This window comes from Parasteatoda tepidariorum, chromosome 3 (genome assembly GCF_982258835.1).
Source record: "Parasteatoda tepidariorum strain Cologne lab strain chromosome 3, Ptep-v5.0, whole genome shotgun sequence".
In the NCBI taxonomy this organism is placed as follows: Eukaryota; Metazoa; Arthropoda; class Arachnida; order Araneae; family Theridiidae; genus Parasteatoda; species Parasteatoda tepidariorum.
Window position 1 is genome coordinate 4,372,477 of NC_141757.1, and position 23,462 is coordinate 4,395,938.

Sequence of the window (23,462 nt, forward strand, 5' to 3'; positions counted from 1 at the left end):
GCAGTTATTTGATGTAAAAATATCACATTTTAGTCCAATTTTTATGTTTCCATCCTCATTCAATGATGTTTTTTTTGCTCACAAAATCTAATATTTGGCTCTACAAATAAAAATTGAAATGATTTGTTGTTGTTCTCGTTGACAATTAAGGCAAGGGGGTGCGATTGTTTTCGTGTTCCAGTGGCGCTATCTATGGTGAACGAATTCGACTTCTGCCACTCCCATACTTCACTCCCATGGGGGCCCCATTCGTCAATAGATCGTAATTTAAACCGGAAACAGAGAACGATCAATCTCCAATTCAGTACTCACAGAGGTATATTTTGTTATGGGGCCATGGTGGACGTTGTGACCCGACCTATTTAAAGTGCGCCAATCATCATTTACTACACATGGAGTCTTCGACTGGCTGGATTCGAACTCGCTTTCTCACGAACGAGAGTCCATCCTCCTATCAATAAAGTTATCTTTGTCCCATAAAATTATTTCTGATCAAAAATTGCATGCCATAGATAAAATATGGTCTGAATTTTTTCCTGAAATACCAGGAAGAATTTTTTTTCTTCTTAAATTGAGTAGGAACCCTGAATGACTACTAAACATTGGGGATTTCCACTCTTGGCTGATCACCCAACTGGAACATTTGCTCTGGAACTCCAGAGCCTAGAGTCACAAAAACAGGGATGAGCACAGCAGGCTTTTGCCCTTCATTGGCCGCTGCATCCAATAGTGTAGAATTTTTTCTTTTTTTAAGACAGAAGACCTTCTGAAATTTTGAGAAAAACACATCTGTTTGCATGCGGCAATACAGTGATTTTTCTGAAATGCGAACCATGGTACTGACAGCACCGAGAAAAAAAAAGAATGATCAAAGCTGATAGAACATAGTTAAATTTACAGTATTTATGGGAGGCCTTTACGGATTCATGTACGATTAATTTGAAAAATAACAAAAAAATCAATTATGAAAATTAAGTAAATTAAACAATTAGGCTAGTTGAAACATTTTGGATAATTAAAGGGGGAAAAAAAGCTTTCATAATAAATTAGAAAAAATATCTAAATTTTGTAAAAAAGAAAAATTAGAATTGAACCAGGACCACTTTAATGACAGTGTGACTGACTTAAGACAGAGTGACCCAAAGAAATAATAACAAGACCTTCCCCCGGTTTACAGCCCTAGAAATTTTTTTGTTCCAAGCAATTTATGACCAGAAATCAGAAAAAAGGATGTTTCTGTGAATATCCGATATTTTAGAAGCAAGGACAAAAATGCCCAAGGCAATTTAAAGCAGCTAGAAACATTTCTCCCCTGTGTAAAATGAGGCGGCTATTTGACAACTCTGTGGGTGGTAGTTGCGATATTTCATCAGTCAAAAGAGCGTTTTATTGCTCTTTTGGTTCGAAAAGTGAAGAGTAACAATTGTTTTATATTTGTAAACACTTCGGTTAGATTTTGAAAAGCGTTCGACAATGTGTAAAACGAAGAAAAAAATGTATTTTGGGCTTCAGAGGGCCTCAGCTCCGAATGAAACCTTTTTTTAAAAAGAATTGGGATCTGGGGGTATTTGCCATCTCGGGGCCCCAAGCTACCAGCTTATTTAGTTTATACGTAAATCCGGCCTTGAGTAAGATATTATCTTGACAAAGAAAAAAAATATTTGCTAATTAGTTTTTTTCTCCCTTTTTTTGTGAAACCACATTCTCATCCTTGGCGACTATTTTTAATTCCATTTTGCATCTTTGTCTTTCGACTTCAATTATTTCTAACGGATTGATAATTACACCGTAGATTGGTTAAACTATTAGTGAAATTATCTCGTTTTCTTGAAATACAGAAAACTACTCAAATAACTAGTCAAAGGTGTAAGTAACAAAAAAGGATATATTATTACAACATGATGTATACAGGACAATGGATACCACTACATTAAAAAGTGTAGATGTCTTTTTACAAGAATCTTTTTGACAGTTACGGTTACAATTCTTATGACAATTAACGATGTCATCTAGTGGTGGTTCATCAAGTACATTTCCACAGCATCAAATATTGTTCCAATTCAAAACGGGGTCTACATTTCTTTGTAAAAGGGTAATTACAATAACGCCTCTTTCGTTAGCGGATGTTTTACTTATCAGATTTTACTGCTGTAGTCAGGAGTCTATTAAAAGATGTTTAAAAAAAATCGTTTTCATTCTCGAACAAAAATTTTGTTTTCATTTTTTCTTTCTATGAAACAGTTTTAAAACGATTTTATAACTCTAAAGAACATATACTTTTCTTTGACATTTCATTTAAAAATAATTGTATTTAAATCACAGTTTTTTAAAGCGCTTGCTTAAAAAGAGAATTTAAAGTAATTAAAAAAGAACTCAACTAGTAATGAAATTCCTCACTTTTAAAGTATTAAAATATAATTACATTCATTTAAAAATTACACAACATACACTTTCAGAACTTCAAAATCAGAAAGGAAGGTAAAAAATCTTCGAATTATCAAAATTTAGAATGATTAGTTGGAAAACGATTATTTAACCGTTAGAGTGTTCGCTTTCCAATGAAGTGAACCGGGTTTCGATCCCATCAAAGGCTGGTCTATACGAATTCCGCATCCGGCTTGCACCGACCACAGTGTTGACGTGAAATGTCCTCAATGGTAGATGGATCATGGGTTAGAGTCCCCTTGCCGTCAGGCTAACCGTGGGAGGTTCTCGCTGTCTTCCTCGCCATGCAACGCAAATGCGGGTTGTTTCCATCAGAAAGTCCTCCACGAAAGCAAATTTCTCCCACTGCTTGATCCAGGAGTTTCTTTGTCTTCTGGATTGGGTTCAAAATTACAAGGCTACGGAGTTGAACATTAGTAGTCGTTAACCCAAAAATTGGGTCGGCTGTTCGGCGATGGTCATAAAAAATATATATTATCATTTGCTATTATAATTAAATCAAATGATACAAAGAATTCATTCGCCCTTAGTCTCCGTGGGGGATCTTCATGGTTTCCCTCTCCATATAACGCAACGCTCCATGTAACTTTCTTTATCAAAAATTTCTTCTAGTTTACCCCAATGCTAGATCTGGGGGTTTCCTAGTCTTCTGTGCTGGTTTCGATATTACAAAACCAAGAATTGAACATTGATAGCCCACACATGGCTCGGTTTTTCAACCCCGAACATGCAATAAAATTAAAATCATATTCTGACTTATAGACACGATTACAATTTTTATCGTAAATCATGAACACTTGTAAAATTTTTGAAACTACTGTAGTCGCTACTTTTTTGTAGTTTGCAGCGTACAGTGCTACTTTTTTTTTATTATTTTTTTTTAAAGAAAAGTAATGTAGTCATTCAACGAATTTCGTTATCATTTTTGTTTTGAATTCCTTAAAAATTTATTAATTTCTCATACTTAGTCGATTCTAAAAATACTCGTCTTATAAATATCAGTGAAATGTCTTAATAATAGGGTGAATATAGAAAAACGAGCTAGTTGGCGTATTAGTATATTAAACCTTTTCATAGTCATGAAAGCATTTCGATTATATTAAGTGGCATTATATCAAGCAAAGCCCCTTTTATTTTTAAATACTCAATTTCTTCAAATCTTAAATTTCACTTTATAAAGGATATTTGTTGTGTTTGTAACCGTTGTTGAACAGCCGAACGAATTTTCAGCTACCAATGTTCAACTCCGTATCCTTGTAATTTTGAACCCAATCCAAAAGAGAAGGGAACTCCTGGAGTGGGAGAAATTTGCTGTCGTGGAGGACTTTCTGATGGAAATAACCTGCATTTGCGTTGCATGGCAAGGAAGACCGCGAGAACCTGCCACGGTTAGCCTGGCGGCAAGGGGACTCTAACCCATGATCCGTCTGCCACTGTGGATATATCACGTCAGCATTGTGGTCGGAGCAAGCCGGATGCGGAATTCGAATCGACAGACTAGGATTCGAAACCGGTTCACAGCAATGGAAGGTGAACGCTCTATCCCCTGAGCCATCACGGCTCAGAATGAAGGATAGGCAACTGCATTTCAATCGATAACGATGGAACGTTTTATTGGTACCACATCATATACAGTCTCTGGCCAAATTATATTAGGCTCACTCTATGATTCTATGTAAAATCTAAATTATCAGGTGATACTATTCAGCTTTATTTTTTTTATGCGACTGAAACCGGTTTGCACTGGTTTATGTTCGTGTATCAATGGGTTAGCATTGTAATGCAATACATTAAAAACAAAAATACAAATAGGAAGTGTTTAAAAAATCTCCCGAATAAAAACATATTACATGCATGTTTAAATATAAAAGTATTGCATATAAACCAGTGCAAAACATACAATTATTAAAACACTCCAGTGCGTCTCATAATTAGGTCTAATTATTATAATATACAGTACAGAACCCGTTATCCGGAAATCAGAAAACCGGAAAACCAAAAATCCGGAACGAAATTCGATAAGTTTTCCCGCCATTTTAAAAAAAAAAAATTTTTTTTCTCATAAGATTTTAGGATTTTTCTGTCTTTTTTAAAGATATTTACCTTACCATCATTTTGGAAATAATTATTAGTGTATTTACTTCATCGTTTTTTCTTCTTTTTAAGATTATTTCCAATTTTTTTTTTTTAGTTGGGTTTAACAATAAAAAAAACGGCTTTTTGTAGCGATTCAGAAAACCGAAAAATCAGTTATCCGGAATACCGATGGTCCCGATCGTTCCGGATAATCGGTTCCCTACTGTACTAATATAATACCTGATATAATAAATATTCTACATTTACATAATATATCGTCGAATTTATATTATATATCGTTTAATTTAACCAATTGATGCACGAGCGTAAATAACTGCAAACCGGTTTTAGTCGCGTAAAAACAATGCAGCTGTATAGTGACACCTGGTAATTAAGATTTAATATAGAATCTTACAGAGCGTGTAATAATTTGGACAGGAACTGTACATGTTGTATGCTGCTAGATCTGTTTTTTTCCTGCTATATTTCAGAAAAGTTAAAACAGTTAAATTAGTTCAATTTGCTAATTTTAAAAACAAATAACTGAATTTAAAAACAAATAAGGTTTTTAAAATTAGGTAAAAAAAAATATAGCTAATTTCATTCGTTACGAAATGAAAAATAATGATTTTTAATCAAGATTAGTTTAGCTTGTGAACATAATATTATGTATAGAAAAAATGTTTTAATTTTTTGAGCAAAAATTATTTTTAACTTTTTTATAAAAATATTAATTTTTTTTATAGGCCATGAAAAGATTGCAACCATTTTTGTAACATCTGCTTTAAAATCATGGAACTGCACCTTCCATTATTAACTCCAAAAAAATAAAAGTAAATTTTATATTCATTTTTGGCTATGTCTATTTTTTTTCTCACTGCAGATGAAATTTGTTTGCAGCTGTAATTAAGCCTTGTGTTTTACTGTTTCAGTAATCAACTAATCGGACCAGGACCGAACCCCTGACCACCGAGTCTACAAACTTTTTTACCCATAGCGCTAACAACCGCACCACGACTAACACGTTGCTTCCACGAATATACAGCTTAAAGAACTTCCTTCCGGTTAATTAACAAAATCTACTTTGGTCCTTTATGTGCCCCCTAACTAGTGTATAAAAATTCCCTTTTGTACAAATGCTTGGTATATAAAACTCTAATTTCTGGCAGAGTTTGAAAATTATAAGTTAATATTAAAGGGAGTTACAGAGTGAGTCGTTTGTGTAGCTGCGGAGTCAAAATTTATCCGTTTTCCAGCTATTAATCCCTCTTTCCCAAAGAAAAATAATTATTTTTATATATATAACACTTTATTCACGTTTAAATATCGAAAAATAAATTTTATAAAATAAAATAAAGTAAATAGAAAAAAAAATTAAAAATTAATCCGTGACCAGGACCGAACCCCTAACCACAGAGTCTACAAACTTCTTTACAAATAGCGCTAACAACCACACCACGACTCACACGTTGCTTTCACGAATATACAGCTTAAGGAACTTCCTTCCGGTTAATTAACAAAATCTATTTTGGTCCTTTAAGAGCCCCCTAATTAGTGTATAAAAATTCCCTTTTGTACAAATGCTTGGTATATAAAACTCTAATTTCAGGCAGAGTTTGAAAATTATAAGTTAATATTAAAGGGAGTTACGGAGTGAGTCATGTGCGTAGCTGCGGAGTCAAAATTTATCCGTTTTCCTGCTATTAATCCCTTTTTCCAAAGAAAAATAATTATTTTTATATATATATATAACACTTTATTCACGTTGAAATGTCGAAAAATTAATTTTATAAAATAAAATAAAGTAAATAGGAAAAAAAAATTAAAAATTAATCTTCGACCAGAACCGAACCCCCAACCACCGAGCCTACAAACTTCTTTACAAATAGCGCTAACAACCACACCATGACTCATACGTTGCTTTACGAATATACAGCTTAAAGAACTTCCTTCCGGTTAATTAACAAAATCTATTTTGGTCCTTTATGTGCCCCTTAATTAGTGTATAAAAATTCCCTTTCGTACAAATGCTTGGTATATAAAACTCTAATTTCTGGCAAAATTTGAAAATTATAAGTTAATATTAAGGGGAGTTACGGAGTGAGTCGTTTGCGTAGCGCCGGAATCGAAATTTATCCGTTTTTCAGCTATTAATCCCTCTTTCCCGAAGAAAAATAATTATTTTTATATATATAACACTTTATTCACGTTTAAATATCGAAAAATAAATTTTAAAAAATAAAAAAAATAAATAGAAAAAAAAATTTAAAATTAATCCGTGACCAGGACCGAACTCCTAACCACACAGTCTACAATCTTCTTTGACCATAGCGCTAACAACCACACCACGACTCACACGTTGCTTCCACGAATATACAGCTTAAATTACTTCCTTCCGGTTAATTAACAAAATCTATTTTGGTCCTTTATGTGCCCCCTAATTAGTGTATAAAAATTCCCTTTTGTACAAATGCTTGGTATATAAAACTCTAATTTCTGGCAAAATTTGAAAATTATAAGTTAATATTAAAGGGAGTTACGGAGTGAGTCGTGTGCGTAGCTCCGGAGTCGAAATTTAACCATTTTTCAGCTATAAATCCCTTTTTCCATAGAAAAATAATTAATGTTATATATATAAAGACTTTATTCACGTTGAAATATCGAAAAATAAATTTAAAAAAATAAAATAAAGTAAATAGAAAAAAAAATTAAAAATTAATCCGTGACCAGGACCGAACCCCTAACCACACAGTCTACAAACTTCTTTGACCATAGCGCTAACAACCACACCACGACTCACACGTTGCTTCCACGAATATACAGCTTAAAAGACTTCCTTCCGGTTAATTAACAAAATCTACTTTGGCCCTTTATGTGCCCCCTAACTAGTGTATAAAAATTCCCTTTTGTACAAATGCTTGGTATATAAAACTCTAATTTCAGGCAGAGTTTGAAAATTATAAGTTAATATTAAAGGGAGTTACAGAGTGAGTCATGTGCGTAGCTGCGGTGTCAAAATTTATCCGTTTTCCAGCTATTAATCCCTTTTTCCAAAGAAATATAATTATTTTTATATATATAACACTTTATTCACGTTGAAATGTCGAAAAATTAATTTTATAAAATAAAATAAAGTAAATAGAAAAAAAAAACTTAAAAATTAATCCGTGACCAGGATCGAACCCCTAACCACCGAGTCTACAAACTTCTTTACAAATAGCGCTAACAACCACTCCATGACTCATACGTTGCTTTACGAATATACAGCTTAAAGAACTTCCTTCCGGTTAATTAACAAAATCTACTTTGGTCCTTTATGTGCCCCCTAATTAGTGTATAAAAATTCCCTTTTGTACAAATGCTTGGTATATGAAACTCTAATTTCTGGCAGAGTTTGAAAATTATAAGTTAATATTAAAGAGAGTTACGGAGTGAGTCGCTTGCATAGCGCCGGAATCGAAATTTATCCGTTTTCCAGCTATTAATCCCTTTTTCCAAAGAAAAATAATTATTTTTATATATATAACACTTTATTCGCGTTGAAATGTCGAAAAATTAATTTTATGAAATAAAATAAAGTAAATAGAAAAAAAAATTAAAAATTAATCCGTGACCAGGACCGAACCCCTAACCACCGAGTCTACAAACTTCTTTGACCATAGCGCTAACAACCACACCACGACTCACACGTTGCTTCCACGAATATACAGCTTAAAGAACTTCCTTCCGGTTAATTAACAAAATCTATTTTGGTCCTTTATGTGCCCCCTAACTAGTGTATAAAAATTCCCTTTTGTACAAATGCTTGCTATATAAAACTCTAACTTCGGGCAGAGTTTGAATATTATAAGTTAATTTTAAAGGGAGTTACGGAGTGAGTAGTTTGCATAGCGCCGGAGTCGAAATTTATCCGTTTTTCAGCTATTAATCCCTCTTCCCCGAAGAAAAATAATTATTTTTATATATATAACACTTTATTCACGTTGAAATATCGAAAAATAAATTTTAAAAAATAAAATAAAGTAAATAGAAAAAAAAAATTAAAAATTAAACCTAGACCAGGACCGAACCCCAAACCACCGAGTCTACAAACTTCTTTACAAATAGCGCTAACAACCACACCATGACTCATACGTTGCTTTACGAATATGCAGCTTAAAGAACTTCCTTCCGGTTAATTAACAAAATCTATTTTGGTCCTTTATGTGCCCCCTAACTAGTGTATAAAAATTCCCTTTTGTACAAATGCTTGCTATATAAAACTCTAACTTCGGGCAGAGTTTGAATATTATAAGTTAATATTAAAGGGAGTTACGGAGTGAGTAGTTTGCATAGCGCCGGAGTCGAAATTTATCCGTTTTTCAGCTATTAATCCCTCTTCCCCGAAGAAAAATAATTATTTTTATATATATAACACTTTATTCACGTTGAAATATCGAAAAATAAATTTTAAAAAATATAATAAAGTAAATAGAAAAAAAAAATTAAAAATTAAACCTAGACCAGGACCGAACCCCAAACCACCGAGTCTACAAACTTCTTTACAAATAGCGCTAACAACCACACCATGACTCATACGTTGCTTTACGAATATGCAGCTTAAAGAACTTCCTTCCGGTTAATTAACAAAATCTATTTTGGTCCTTTATGTGCCCCCTAATTAGTGTATAAAAATTCCCTTTTGTACAAATGCTTGCTATATAAAACTCTAACTTCGGGCAGAGTTTGAAAATTATAAGTTAATATTAAAGGGAGTTACGGAGTGAGTAGTTTGCATAGCGCTGGAGTCGAAATTTATCCGTTTTTCAGCTATTAATCCCTCTTCCCCGAAGAAAAATAATTATTTTTATATATATAACACTTTATTCACGTTGAAATATCGAAAAATAAATTTTAAAAAACAAAATAAAGTAAATAGAAAAAAAAATTAAAAATTAAACCTAGACCAGGACCGAACCCCTAACCACCGAGTCTACAAACTTCTTTACAAATAGCGCTAACAACCACACCACAACTCACACGTTGCTTCCATGAATATACAGCTTAAAAGACTTCCTTCCGGTTAATTAACAAAATCTATTTTGGTCCTTTATGTGCCCCCTAACTAGTGTATAAAAATTCCCTTTTGTACAAATGCTTGGTATATAAAACTCTAATTTCAGGCAGAGTTTGAAAATTATAAGTTAATATTAAAGGGAGTTACAGAGTGAGTCATGTGCGTAGCTGCGGAGTCAAAATTTATCCGTTTTCCAGCTATTAATCCCTTTTTCCAAAGAAAAATAATTATTTTTATATATATAACACTTTATTCACGTTGAAATGTCGAAAAATTAATTTTATAAAATAAAATAAAGTAAATAGAAAAAAAAAATTAAAATTTAATCCGTGACCAGGACCGAACCCCTAACCACAGAGTCTACAAACTTCTTTACAAATAGCGCTAACAACCACACCATGACTCATACGTTGCTTTACGAATATACAGCTTAAAGAACTTCCTTCCGGTTAATTAACAAAATCTACTTTGGTCCTTTATGTGCCCCCTAATTAGTGTATAAAAATTCCCTTTTGTACAAATGCTTGGTATATGAAACTCTAATTTCTGGCAGAGTTTGAAAATTATAAGTTAATATTAAAGGGAGTTACGGAGTGAGTCGCTTGCATAGCGCCGAAATCGAAATTTATCCGTTTTTCAGCTATTAATCCCTCTTTCCCAAAGAAAAATAATTATTTTTATATATATAACACTTTATTCACGTTGAAATATCGAAAAATTAATTTTATAAAATAAAATAAGGTAAATAGAAAAAAAAATAAAAAATTAATCCGTGACCAGGACCGAACCCCTAACCACCGAGTCTACAAACTTCTTTACAAATAGCGCTAACAACCACACTTCGACTCACACGTTGCTTTCAAAAATATAGAGCTTAAAGAACTTCCTTCCGGTTAATTAACAAAATCTATTTTGGTCCTTTATGTGCCCCCTAATTAGTGTTAAAAATTCCCTTTTGTTCAAATGCTTGGTATATAAAACTCTAATTTCTGGCAGAGTTTGAAAATTATAAGTTAATATTAAAGAGAGTTACGGAGTGAGTCGCTTGCATAGCGCCGGAATCGAAATTTATCCGTTTTTCAGCTATTAATCCCTCTTTCCCAAAGAAAAATAATTATTGTTACATATATAACACTTTATTCACGTTGAAACATCGAAAAATAAATTTTAAAAAATTAAATAAAGTAAATAGAAAAAAAAAATTAAAAATTAATCCGTGACCAGGACCGAACCCCTAACCACACAGTCTACAAACTTCTTTGCCCATAGCGCTAACAACCACACCACGACTCACACGTTGCTTCCACGAATATACAGCTTAAAAGACTTCATTCCGGTTAATTAACAAAATCTATTTTGGCCCTTTATGTGCCCCCTAACTAGTGTATAAAAATTCCCTTTTGTACAAATGCTTGGTATATAAAACTCTAATTTCTGGCTGAGTTTGAAAATTATAAGTTAAAATTAAAGGGAGTTACGGAGTGAGTCGTGTGCGTAGCTCCGGAGTCGAAATTTATCCGTTTTTCAGCTATTAATCTCTCTTTCCCAAAGAAAAATAATTATTTTTATATATATAACACTTTATTCACGTTGAAAAATCGAAAAATAAATTTTATAAAATAAAATAAGGTAAATAGAAAAAAAAAATAAAAAATTAATCCGTGACCAGGACCGAACCCCTAACCACCGAGTCTACAAACTTCTTTACAAATAGCGCTAACAACCACACCATGACTCATACGTTGCTTTACGAATATACAGCTTAAAGAACTTCCTTCCGGTTAATTAACAAAATCTATTTTGGTCCTTTATGTGCCCCTTAATTAGTGTATAAAAATTCCCTTTCGTACAAATGCTTGGTATATAAAACTCTAATTTCCGGCAAAATTTGAAAATTATAAGTTAATATTAAGGGGAGTTACGGAGTGAGTCGTTTGCGTAGCGCCGGAATCGAAATTTATCCGTTTTTCAGCTATTAATCCCTCTTTCCCGAAGAAAAATAATTATTTTTATATATATAACACTTTATTCACGTTTAAATATCGAAAAATAAATTTTAAAAAATAAAAAAAATAAATAGAAAAAAAAATTTAAAATTAATCCGTTACCAGGACCGAACTCCTAACCACACAGTCTACAATCTTCTTTGACCATAGCGCTAACAACCACACCACGACTCACACGTTGCTTCCACGAATATACAGCTTAAATTACTTCCTTCCGGTTAATTAACAAAATCTATTTTGGTCCTTTATGTGCCCCCTAATTAGTGTATAAAAATTCCCTTTTGTACAAATGCTTGGTATATAAAACTCTAATTTCTGGCAAAATTTGAAAATTATAAGTTAATATTAAAGGGAGTTACGGAGTGAGTCGTGTGCGTAGCTCCGGAGTCGAAATTTAACCATTTTTCAGCTATAAATCCCTTTTTCCATAGAAAAATAATTAATGTTATATATATAAAGACTTTATTCACGTTGAAATATCGAAAAATAAATTTAAAAAAATAAAATAAAGTAAATAGAAAAAAAAATTAAAAATTAATCCGTGACCAGGACCGAACCCCTAACCACACAGTCTACAAACTTCTTTGACCATAGCGCTAACAACCACACCACGACTCACACGTTGCTTCCACGAATATACAGCTTAAAAGACTTCCTTCCGGTTAATTAACAAAATCTACTTTGGCCCTTTATGTGCCCCCTAACTAGTGTATAAAAATTCCCTTTTGTACAAATGCTTGGTATATAAAACTCTAATTTCAGGCAGAGTTTGAAAATTATAAGTTAATATTAAAGGGAGTTACAGAGTGAGTCATGTGCGTAGCTGCGGTGTCAAAATTTATCCGTTTTCCAGCTATTAATCCCTTTTTCCAAAGAAATATAATTATTTTTATATATATAACACTTTATTCACGTTGAAATGTCGAAAAATTAATTTTATAAAATAAAATAAAGTAAATAGAAAAAAAAAACTTAAAAATTAATCCGTGACCAGGATCGAACCCCTAACCACCGAGTCTACAAACTTCTTTACAAATAGCGCTAACAACCACTCCATGACTCATACGTTGCTTTACGAATATACAGCTTAAAGAACTTCCTTCCGGTTAATTAACAAAATCTACTTTGGTCCTTTATGTGCCCCCTAATTAGTGTATAAAAATTCCCTTTTGTACAAATGCTTGGTATATGAAACTCTAATTTCTGGCAGAGTTTGAAAATTATAAGTTAATATTAAAGAGAGTTACGGAGTGAGTCGCTTGCATAGCGCCGGAATCGAAATTTATCCGTTTTCCAGCTATTAATCCCTTTTTCCAAAGAAAAATAATTATTTTTATATATATAACACTTTATTCGCGTTGAAATGTCGAAAAATTAATTTTATGAAATAAAATAAAGTAAATAGAAAAAAAAATTAAAAATTAATCCGTGACCAGGACCGAACCCCTAACCACCGAGTCTACAAACTTCTTTGACCATAGCGCTAACAACCACACCACGACTCACACGTTGCTTCCACGAATATACAGCTTAAAGAACTTCCTTCCGGTTAATTAACAAAATCTATTTTGGTCCTTTATGTGCCCCCTAACTAGTGTATAAAAATTCCCTTTTGTACAAATGCTTGCTATATAAAACTCTAACTTCGGGCAGAGTTTGAATATTATAAGTTAATATTAAAGGGAGTTACGGAGTGAGTAGTTTGCATAGCGCTGGAGTCGAAATTTATCCGTTTTTCAGCTATTAATCCCTCTTTCCCGAAGAAAAATAATTATTTTTATATATATAACACTTTATTCACGTTGAAATATCGAAAAATAAATTTTAAAAAATAAAATAAAGTAAATAGAAAAAAAAAATAAAAATTAAACCTAGACCAGGACCGAACCCCAAACCACCGAGTCTACAAACTTATTTAAAGCGCTAACAACCACACCATGACTCATACGTTGCTTTACGAATATGCAGCTTAAAGAACTTCCTTCCGGTTAATTAACAAAATCTATTTTGGTCCTTTATGTGCCCCCTAACTAGTGTATAAAAATTCCCTTTTGTACAAATGCTTGCTATATAAAACTCTAACTTCGGGCAGAGTTTGAATATTATAAGTTAATATTAAAGGGAGTTACGGAGTGAGTAGTTTGCATAGCGCCGGAGTCGAAATTTATCCGTTTTTCAGCTATTAATCCCTCTTCCCCGAAGAAAAATAATTATTTTTATATATATAACACTTTATTCACGTTGAAATATCGAAAAATAAATTTTAAAAAATAAAATAAAGTAAATAGAAAAAAAAAATTAAAAATTAAACCTAGACCAGGACCAAACCCCAAACCACCGAGTCTACTAACTTCTTTACAAATAGCGCTAACAACCACACCATGACTCATACGTTGCTTTACGAATATGCAGCTTAAAGAACTTCCTTCCGGTTAATTAACAAAATCTATTTTGGTCCTTTATGTGCCCCCTAATTAGTGTATAAAAATTCCCTTTTGTACAAATGCTTGCTATATAAAACTCTAACTTCGGGCAGAGTTTGAAAATTATAAGTTAATATTAAAGGGAGTTACGGAGTGAGTAGTTTGCATAGCGCTGGAGTCGAAATTTATCCGTTTTTCAGCTATTAATCCCTCTTCCCCGAAGAAAAATAATTATTTTTATATATATAACACTTTATTCACGTTGAAATATCGAAAAATAAATTTTAAAAAATAAAATAAAGTAAATAGAAAAAAAAATAAAAATTAAACCTAGACCAGGACCGAACCCCAAACCACCGAGTCTACAAACTTATTTAAAGCGCTAACAACCACACCATGACTCATACGTTGCTTTACGAATATGCAGCTTAAAGAACTTCCTTCCGGTTAATTAACAAAATCTATTTTGGTCCTTTATGTGCCCCCTAACTAGTGTATAAAAATTCCCTTTTGTACAAATGCTTGCTATATAAAACTCTAACTTCGGGCAGAGTTTGAATATTATAAGTTAATATTAAAGGGAGTTACGGAGTGAGTAGTTTGCATAGCGCTGGAGTCGAAATTTATCCGTTTTTCAGCTATTAATCCCTCTTCCCCGAAGAAAAATAATTATTTTTATATATATAACACTTTATTCACGTTGAAATATCGAAAAATAAATTTTAAAAAACAAAATAAAGTAAATAGAAAAAAAAATTAAAAATTAAACCTAGACCAGGACCGAACCCCTAACCACCGAGTCTACAAACTTCTTTACAAATAGCGCTAACAACCACACCACAACTCACACGTTGCTTCCATGAATATACAGCTTAAAAGACTTCCTTCCGGTTAATTAACAAAATCTATTTTGGTCCTTTATGTGCCCCCTAACTAGTGTATAAAAATTCCCTTTTGTACAAATGCTTGCTATATAAAACTCTAACTTCGGGCAGAGTTTGAATATTATAAGTTAATATTAAAGGGAGTTACGGAGTGAGTAGTTTGCATAGCGCTGGAGTCGAAATTTATCCGTTTTTCAGCTATTAATCCCTCTTCCCCGAAGAAAAATAATTATTTTTATATATATAACACTTTATTCACGTTGAAATATCGAAAAATAAATTTTAAAAAACAAAATAAAGTAAATAGAAAAAAAAATTAAAAATTAAACCTAGACCAGGACCGAACCCCTAACCACCGAGTCTACAAACTTCTTTACAAATAGCGCTAACAACCACACCACAACTCACACGTTGCTTCCATGAATATACAGCTTAAAAGACTTCCTTCCGGTTAATTAACAAAATCTATTTTGGTCCTTTATGTGCCCCCTAACTAGTGTATAAAAATTCCCTTTTGTACAAATGCTTGCTATATAAAACTCTAACTTCGGGCAGAGTTTGAATATTATAAGTTAATATTAAAGGGAGTTACGGAGTGAGTAGTTTGCATAGCGCTGGAGTCGAAATTTATCCGTTTTTCAGCTATTAATCCCTCTTCCCCGAAGAAAAATAATTATTTTTATATATATAACACTTTATTCACGTTGAAATATCGAAAAATAAATTTTAAAAAATAAAATAAAGTAAATAGAAAAAAAAAATTAAAAATTAAACCTAGACCAGGACCGAACCCCAAACCACCGAGTCTACAAACTTCTTTACAAATAGCGCTAACAACCACACCATGACTCATACGTTGCTTTACGAATATGCAGCTTAAAGAACTTCCTTCCGGTTAATTAACAAAATCTATTTTGGTCCTTTATGTGCCCCCTAATTAGTGTATAAAAATTCCCTTTTGTACAAATGCTTGCTATATAAAACTCTAACTTCGGGCAGAGTTTGAAAATTATAAGTTAATATTAAAGGGAGTTACGGAGTGAGTAGTTTGCATAGCGCTGGAGTCGAAATTTATCCGTTTTTCAGCTATTAATCCCTCTTCCCCGAAGAAAAATAATTATTTTTATATATATAACACTTTATTCACGTTGAAATATCGAAAAATAAATTTTAAAAAACAAAATAAAGTAAATAGAAAAAAAAATTAAAAATTAAACCTAGACCAGGACCGAACCCCTAACCACCGAGTCTACAAACTTCTTTACAAATAGCGCTAACAACCACACCACAACTCACACGTTGCTTCCATGAATATACAGCTTAAAAGACTTCCTTCCGGTTAATTAACAAAATCTATTTTGGCCCTTTATGTGCCCCCTAACTAGTGTATAAAAATTCTCTTTTGTACAAATGCTTGGTATATAAAACTCTAATTTCAGGCAGAGTTTGAAAATTATAAGTTAATATTAAAGGGAGTTACAGAGTGAGTCATGTGCGTAGCTGCGGAGTCAAAATTTATCCGTTTTCCAGCTATTAATCCCTTTTTCCAAAGAAAAATGATTATTTTTATATATATAACACTTTATTCACGTTGAAATGTCGAAAAATTAATTTTATAAAATAAAATAAAGTAAATAGAAAAAAAAAATTAAAATTTAATCCGTGACCAGGACCGAACCCCTAACCACAGAGTCTACAAACTTCTTTACAAATAGCGCTAACAACCACACCATGACTCATACGTTGCTTTACGAATATACAGCTTAAAGAACTTCCTTCCGGTTAATTAACAAAATCTACTTTGGTCCTTTATGTGCCCCCTAATTAGTGTATAAAAATTCCCTTTTGTACAAATGCTTGGTATATGAAACTCTAATTTCTGGCAGAGTTTGAAAATTATAAGTTAATATTAAAGGGAGTTACGGAGTGAGTCGCTTGCATAGCGCCGAAATCGAAATTTATCCGTTTTTCAGCTATTAATCCCTCTTTCCCAAAGAAAAATAATTATTTTTATATATATAACACTTTATTCACGTTGAAATATCGAAAAATTAATTTTATAAAATAAAATAAGGTAAATAGAAAAAAAAATAAAAAATTAATCCGTGACCAGGACCGAACCCCTAACCACCGAGTCTACAAACTTCTTTACAAATAGCGCTAACAACCACACTTCGACTCACACGTTGCTTTCAAAAATATAGAGCTTAAAGAACTTCCTTCCGGTTAATTAACAAAATCTATTTTGGTCCTTTATGTGCCCCCTAATTAGTGTATAAAAATTCCCTTTTGTACAAATGCTTGGTATATAAAACTCTAATTTCTGGCTGAGTTTGAAAATTATAAGTTAAAATTAAAGGGAGTTACGGAGTGAGTCGTGTGCGTAGCTCCGGAGTCGAAATTTATCCGTTTTTCAGCTATTAATCTCTCTTTCCCAAAGAAAAATAATTATTTTTATATATATAACACTTTATTCACGTTGAAAAATCGAAAAATAAATTTTATAAAATAAAATAAGGTAAATAGAAAAAAAAATAAAAAATTAATCCGTGACCAGGACCGAACCCCTAACCACCGAGTCTACAAACTTCTTTACAAATAGCGCTAACAACCACACCATGACTCATACGATGCTTTACGAATATACAGCTTAAAAGACTTCCTTCCGGTTAATTAACAAAATCTACTTTGGTCCTTTATGTGCCCCCTAATTAGTGTATAAAAATTCCCTTTGGTATGATTGTTTGATATATAAAACTCTAATTTCTGGCTGAGTTTGAAAATTATAAGTTAAAATTAAAGGGAGTTACGGAGTGAGTCGTGTGCGTAGCTCCGGAGTCGAAATTTATCCGTTTTTCAGCTATTAATCTCTCTTTCCCAAAGAAAAATAATTATTTTTATATATATAACACTTTATTCACGTTGAAATATCGAAAAATAAATTTTAAAAAATAAAATAAAGTAAATAGAGAACAAAATTAAAAATTAATCCGTGACCAGGACCGAACCCCTAACCACCGAGTCTACAAACTTCTTTATTCATAGCGCTAACAACCACACCACAACTCACACGTTGCTTCCCCGAATATACAGCTTAAAGAACTTTCTTTTGGTTAATTAACAAAATCTATTTTGGCCCTTTATGTGCCCCCTAACTAGTGTATAAATATTCCCTTTGGTATGATTGTTTGATATATAAAACTCTAATTTCTGGCAGAGTTTGAAAATTATAAGTAAATATTGAAGGGAGTTATGGAGTGAGTCATGTGCGTAGCTCCTTAGTCGAAATTTATCCGTTTTTTTGCTATTAATCGCTATTTCCCAAAGAAGAATAATTATTTTTATATATCGAACACTTCATTCACGTTGAAATATCGAATCGTAAATGAACAACAACAACAACAGAATCTTTTTAAAAAAGGCAAAAATAAAGGACACATTAGGGATTGATTAAAATTATTTCAGCGAGTAAGAAAAAAGTTTTTTTTTTTACTTAAAATTTTTTTAATGCTATTTACTTCATATTTTATAATCAAAACCTCTTTGTAAAGTGAATAGAATAGTGTACAATACTATTAACATAAATCTGGACTAATTTCATAGATAATGTTATTTACCTCATATTTTATAATCAAAACCTCTTTGTAAAGTGAATAGAATAGTGTACAATACTATAAACATAAATCTGGACTAATTTCATAGATAATGTTATTTACCTCATATTTTATAATCAAAACCTCTTTGTTAAGTGTGTAGACTAAATATGCTCATTTGCTATAAAAACATAAATCTGGACTCATTTCATAGATAATGTTATTTATTTCATATTTTATAATCAAAACCTCTTTGTTAAGTGTGTAGACTAAATATGTTCATTTGCTATAAAAACATAAATCTGGACTAATTTCATAGATAATGTTATTTACCTCATATTTTATAATCAAAACCTCTTTGTTAAGTGTGTAGACTAAATATGCTCATTTGCTATAAAAACATAAATCTGGACTCATTTCATAGATAATGTTATTTATTTCATATTTTATAATCAAAACCTCTTTGTTAAGTGTGTAGACTAAATATGTTCATTTGCTATAAAAACATAAATCTGGACTAATTTCATAGATAATGTTATTTATTTCATATTTTATAATCAAAACCTCTTTGTTAAGTGTGTAGACTAAATATGTTCATTTGCTATAAAAACATAAATCTGGACTCATTTCATAGATAATGTTATTTATTTCATATTTTATAATCAAAACCTCTTTGTTAAGTGTGTAGACTAAATATGCTCATTTGCTATAAAAACATAAATCTGGACTCATTTCATAGATAATGTTATTTATTTCATATTTTATAATCAAAACCTCTTTGTTAAGTGTGTAGACTAAATATGCTCATTTGCTATAAAAACATAAATCTGGACTCATTTCATAGATAATGTTATTTATTTCATATTTTATAATCAAAACCTCTTTGTAAAGTAAAGAGAATAAATAAGTACATTTACTATAAAAACACAAATCTGGACTCATTTCATAGATAATGTTATTTACCTCATATTTAATAATCAAGACCTCTTTCTAAAGTGAATAGACTAAATGTGCACATTTGCTATAAAAACATAAATCTGGACTCATTTCATAGATAATGTTATTTATTTCATATTTTATAATCAAAACCTCTTTGTTAAGTGTGTAGACTAAATATGCTCATTTGCTATAAAAACATAAATCTGGACTCATTTCATAGATAATGTTATTTATTTCATATTTTATAATCAAAACCTCTTTGTAAAGTAAAGAGAATAAATAAGTACATTTACTATAAAAACACAAATCTGGACTCATTTCATAGATAATGTTATTTACCTCATATTTAATAATCAAGACCTCTTTCTAAAGTGAATAGACTAAATGTGCACATTTGCTATAAAAACATAAATCTGGACTCATTTCATAGATAATGTTATTTATTTCATATTTTATAATCAAAACCTCTTTGTAAAGTAAAGAGAATAAATAAGTACATTTACTATAAAAACACAAATCTGGACTCATTTCATAGATAATGTTATTTACCTCATATTTAATAATCAAGACCTCTTTCTAAAGTGAATAGACTAAATGTGCACATTTGCTATAAAAACATAAATCTGGACTCATTTCATAGATAATGTTATTTATTTCATATTTTATAATCAAAACCTCTTTGTAAAGTAAAGAGAATAAATAAGTACATTTACTATAAAAACACAAATCTGGACTCATTTCATAGATAATGTTATTTACCTCATATTTAATAATCAAGACCTCTTTCTAAAGTGAATAGACTAAATGTGCACATTTGCTATAAAAACATAAATCTGGACTCATTTCATAGATAATGTTATTTATTTCATATTTTATAATCAAAACCTCTTTGTAAAGTAAAGAGAATAAATAAGTACATTTACTATAAAAACACAAATCTGGACTCATTTCATAGATAATGTTATTTACCTCATATTTAATAATCAAGACCTCTTTCTAAAGTGAATAGACTAAATGTGCACATTTGCTATAAAAACATAAATCTGGACTCATTTCATAGATAATGTTATTTATTTCATATTTTATAATCAAAACCTCTTTGTAAAGTAAAGAGAATAAATAAGTACATTTACTATAAAAACACAAATCTGGACTCATTTCATAGATAATGTTATTTACCTCATATTTAATAATCAAGACCTCTTTCTAAAGTGAATAGACTAAATGTGCACATTTGCTATAAAAACATAAATCTGGACTCATTTCATAGATAATGTTATTTATTTCATATTTTATAATCAAAACCTCTTTGTAAAGTAAAGAGAATAAATAAGTACATTTACTATAAAAACACAAATCTGGACTCATTTCATAGATAATGTTATTTACCTCATATTTAATAATCAAGACCTCTTTCTAAAGTGAATAGACTAAATGTGCACATTTGCTATAAAAACATAAATCTGGACTCATTTCATAGATAATGTTATTTATTTCATATTTTATAATCAAAACCTCTTTGTAAAGTAAAGAGAATAAATAAGTACATTTACTATAAAAACACAAATCTGGACTCATTTCATAGATAATGTTATTTACCTCATATTTAATAATCAAGACCTCTTTCTAAAGTGAATAGACTAAATGTGCACATTTGCTATAAAAACATAAATCTGGACTCATTTCATAGATAATGTTATTTATTTCATATTTTATAATCAAAACCTCTTTGTAAAGTAAAGAGAATAAATAAGTACATTTACTATAAAAACACAAATCTGGACTCATTTCATAGATAATGTTATTTACCTCATATTTAATAATCAAGACCTCTTTCTAAAGTGAATAGACTAAATGTGCACATTTGCTATAAAAACATAAATCTGGACTCATTTCATAGATAATGTTATTTATTTCATATTTTATAATCAAAACCTCTTTGTAAAGTAAAGAGAATAAATAAGTACATTTACTATAAAAACACAAATCTGGACTCATTTCATAGATAATGTTATTTACCTCATATTTAATAATCAAGACCTCTTTCTAAAGTGAATAGACTAAATGTGCACATTTGCTATAAAAACATAAATCTGGACTCATTTCATAGATAATGTTATTTATTTCATATTTTATAATCAAAACCTCTTTGTAAAGTAAAGAGAATAAATAAGTACATTTACTATAAAAACACAAATCTGGACTCATTTCATAGATAATGTTATTTACCTCATATTTAATAATCAAGACCTCTTTCTAAAGTGAATAGACTAAATGTGCACATTTGCTATAAAAACATAAATCTGGACTCATTTCATAGATAATGTTATTTATTTCATATTTTATAATCAAAACCTCTTTGTAAAGTAAAGAGAATAAATAAGTACATTTACTATAAAAACACAAATCTGGACTCATTTCATAGATAATGTTATTTACCTCATATTTAATAATCAAGACCTCTTTCTAAAGTGAATAGACTAAATGTGCACATTTGCTATAAAAACATAAATCTGGACTCATTTCATAGATAATGTTATTTATTTCATATTTTATAATCAAAACCTCTTTGTAAAGTAAAGAGAATAAATAAGTACATTTACTATAAAAACACAAATCTGGACTCATTTCATAGATAATGTTATTTACCTCATATTTAATAATCAAGACCTCTTTCTAAAGTGAATAGACTAAATGTGCACATTTGCTATAAAAACATAAATCTGGACTCATTTCATAGATAATGTTATTTATTTCATATTTTATAATCAAAACCTCTTTGTAAAGTAAAGAGAATAAATAAGTACATTTACTATAAAAACACAAATCTGGACTCATTTCATAGATAATGTTATTTACCTCATATTTAATAATCAAGACCTCTTTCTAAAGTGAATAGACTAAATGTGCACATTTGCTATAAAAACATAAATCTGGACTCATTTCATAGATAATGTTATTTATTTCATATTTTATAATCAAAACCTCTTTGTAAAGTAAAGAGAATAAATAAGTACATTTACTATAAAAACACAAATCTGGACTCATTTCATAGATAATGTTATTTACCTCATATTTAATAATCAAGACCTCTTTCTAAAGTGAATAGACTAAATGTGCACATTTGCTATAAAAACATAAATCTGGACTCATTTCATAGATAATGTTATTTATTTCATATTTTATAATCAAAACCTCTTTGTAAAGTAAAGAGAATAAATAAGTACATTTACTATAAAAACACAAATCTGGACTCATTTCATAGATAATGTTATTTACCTCATATTTAATAATCAAGACCTCTTTCTAAAGTGAATAGACTAAATGTGCACATTTGCTATAAAAACATAAATCTGGACTCATTTCATAGATAATGTTATTTATTTCATATTTTATAATCAAAACCTCTTTGTAAAGTAAAGAGAATAAATAAGTACATTTACTATAAAAACACAAATCTGGACTCATTTCATAGATAATGTTATTTACCTCATATTTAATAATCAAGACCTCTTTCTAAAGTGAATAGACTAAATGTGCACATTTGCTATAAAAACATAAATCTGGACTCATTTCATAGATAATGTTATTTATTTCATATTTTATAATCAAAACCTCTTTGTAAAGTAAAGAGAATAAATAAGTACATTTACTATAAAAACACAAATCTGGACTCATTTCATAGATAATGTTATTTACCTCATATTTAATAATCAAGACCTCTTTCTAAAGTGAATAGACTAAATGTGCACATTTGCTATAAAAACATAAATCTGGACTCATTTCATAGATAATGTTATTTATTTCATATTTTATAATCAAAACCTCTTTGTAAAGTAAAGAGAATAAATAAGTACATTTACTATAAAAACACAAATCTGGACTCATTTCATAGATAATGTTATTTACCTCATATTTAATAATCAAGACCTCTTTCTAAAGTGAATAGACTAAATGTGCACATTTGCTATAAAAACATAAATCTGGACTCATTTCATAGATAATGTTATTTATTTCATATTTTATAATCAAAACCTCTT